Source organism: Penaeus monodon, chromosome 21, assembly GCF_015228065.2.
Source record: "Penaeus monodon isolate SGIC_2016 chromosome 21, NSTDA_Pmon_1, whole genome shotgun sequence".
Lineage (NCBI taxonomy): Eukaryota > Metazoa > Arthropoda > Malacostraca > Decapoda > Penaeidae > Penaeus > Penaeus monodon.
Window position 1 is genome coordinate 23596913 of NC_051406.1, and position 2871 is coordinate 23599783.

At 39.6% G+C, this 2871-nt stretch overlaps 1 protein-coding gene across 1 annotated transcript in view; it reads right to left on the reverse strand.

Annotated features, from left to right (window-relative positions):
* LOC119586365 (protein bark beetle-like) overlaps nucleotides 1-2871 on the reverse strand; it is a gene marked incomplete in the record, with an annotated part of 82897 nt that overhangs the window by 46764 nt on the left and 33262 nt on the right.

Consider the following 2871-nt stretch of genomic DNA (forward strand, 5'->3'; position numbering starts at 1 on the left):
CATACTTAAGCAAGTCATGAGAAAGCACGATGACGTTGCGTCTTTCCAACACAGATACACAACAATGCTGATGCAGCTTCTTCACTCCCATTTCCTCATTATTCCTGCGTGTATTCATCCACCCTGTCTCCCTCCTATCGGCAAATCTTATTAACATCCCAGCACATCAGCTCAACGTCTTCCACGCAACCTTACTGCACCTGTTGTGATTTTTAAGCAACTTCCATCGCGTATCCCGTCGCCTGAACTGATAACCCGTCATCCCGGGTCCTTCGTCCATAACCAAGATGGCGTGTCTGCGGTTCGGAAAAAAGGAGCATCTGGTTTTTGTCAACTTTTTTATTTTAAATCTCAGCGTAGGAAGAAAGGCGGACAAAAAAAAAATCGCGGTAAGAAATAGTAATAACGTGTGTTAATGGATGTGATTACAGCTAACAAAGAGCAAGTATATACAAAAAGGAGAGGATACACTAGTATGACGAGGATGTAGATCAACTCGCAGGATTTTACTACAGTCAAATATTGCTTCAGTTGGTATTTTTTGCGTATTAATTGTCTTCCGTCACACGTAAAGATAACGAGATCTATTCCAAATATGTCTCGCGATATAAAGTTACGAATATGATAATCTATCACATATTCTTCAAAAATACATATTATAAGAACAGATACTATGATTATATTGGCAATCAACAGCACCTAGCATTTAAAATATTAATTAAATCGTTAAATACCGAGTTCGGACCTTTAAATCTATGCATAAATTGACCGCCTCAATTACCTCCTTCCTCCCCACTGACCTACTGTGGCTAATTACCTCATTAAGAGAACGAATCACCGAACCAAAGGGTAATTAACTCTTAAGCGGTTCCACTGGTAAACCGCATTGAGTGTTTGTCATTAACATATGACGAAGTACTAATATCATGTAAAGACTACGTGCGGAATCTAGGGCTACAAGTATAGCTAGAGTTAGGAGTTTAATATGGGAAAGTTTAATATGCATTTGTTAATTTACGCTCGTAATCCCTTGGCGAAACAAATCATTAGTTTTGGTTTTCAATAGCATCAACTGAAATAAAAGAACTAATAAAAATGAAAACATGAAAGAAAATTTGTTTATATATAGTTGAACGTAATAAAGTTGAGTCGTCACTTAGCACCCCGTAGAAGGAGCAAAACCTACAAACGTCTTGTCTCGTTTGAAACATCCAGGATTTTATTTGAAACATCTTGCAAACCTAATATACTCGAAGTGCATAAGACTTGTGCATATATATGTGTTATATTATAATTTGATGTTACTTAATTCCTAAGATCCTAATATACAAAGGCTTGTCTTTGAGAAACAGTCACAGAATTTTAAAATCATATAACGTAATATCCTCTAAGTCTCTTTTTAACGTGATTCATTGAGGCGGGTGTGATACTTAATTGTGTTTACATCTTTGCATAGCTCTTGATAGTATCAAAGGGCCCCATTCTTTAGGAGAGTCCGGTTACCTACAGAAGGAGTTAAAATATTATAACTGAATTTGTCCTCTAATCAGATGTTAACAAATCAAATACGCTACTAATAAATATCAAGAACTTTTGACAACTCGATATCAAAGCTTTCTTCCACCCACGAAAAAGTAAAAGAGAAAGAGAAATAACGTTAGAAAACACAACAAACAGAGGCTTTGCGTGAGGTGAAGAGACGCGCGAGGTTTTCCATACTAACACCTTAATGCTGTCTCTGAAATCATGTAGCGGAAAGAGCTTTAGTAAAGCCTATGCTCCCGGGGGCGGGGGTGTCTGGGAGCCTCCCTGTTACGCCACGCAACACCCCTTACTTCCGTTAATCCCCCCGTTTCTTCAAGGACCAAAATCCGCCGTTAAGGATTTGGAATTTCATCCTTATAGAATGGTGGCAAGGGTCGGAAGTGCTCCGATGCTGTAATTTGTGGTCTCGTTGTTTCTTTATTTGATAAAAATATTTGATGCATGGTGAGCGAGTTGGTTTTATGATTACTTAAAGCGGAATTATATGGTCTTATAATATTCACAAGATGAGTCATGATGGGTAAGGAAGGGTAAAATAAGATTCAAAAGTAACAACCTGTCCATCGAAATCAAACCGAGACATCAGACGCGTCTCGCAGGCAGGTCGAAACAGGTCATTTCCGATCCCTAACAAGTGGGTCGCAGGAAGTAGGACCTTTATAAGGAAGGTATTAAAGGAGGTGATGAGAACGGAGGGGGGAGAACCGGATCTTGAGACTCCTTAACAACAGGATGCGCAAAGAAAGGAGAGCGAGGAAGAGTGGAAAATGGGTGAAAGAGGAAAAAAAGACATGGCCTGAAGAAAGAGTTTCAATATCCTGAGTTATTCAACTCTAAATGGCCATAAAGTCTTGCAAATTTCTCGCATCACTGAGACGGAACTGTCATGGAAGAAAATAACGCGCTGTCATTCTCCCTGTCTGTCAAAATTACATCTATTTCCTTCCTGCTATTCTTCTGTCCCCTCTCTCTTTTCTTTCTTCTCTTCCTCTTCTTCGTACGTTTAATTTCGACAAGGAAATTATTGTTTGAGCTTGCAAAAATCATTCATTGTTATGGTAAATTCTGACTGAACTAACAACGCATTGTAGTTGAAACGTTTATAGACGTAGTTATATGAAGTATGCCAGTGATTCTAACAGACATGTGTCATACAATGAAGGAAGCGTTTTCAGGAAATGCATGATCTATTCATCCAAGACATGATAGGCGCTACAGGCTAATCGGAAGTTGGTGAAGCAGCGGCGGCGTGGGATGTGGATGGCGGTAGCGGTATTGGTAGTGGCGGCCGGGCGTTAGTTTCAGCGTAGCGGCGTCGCACCTGAA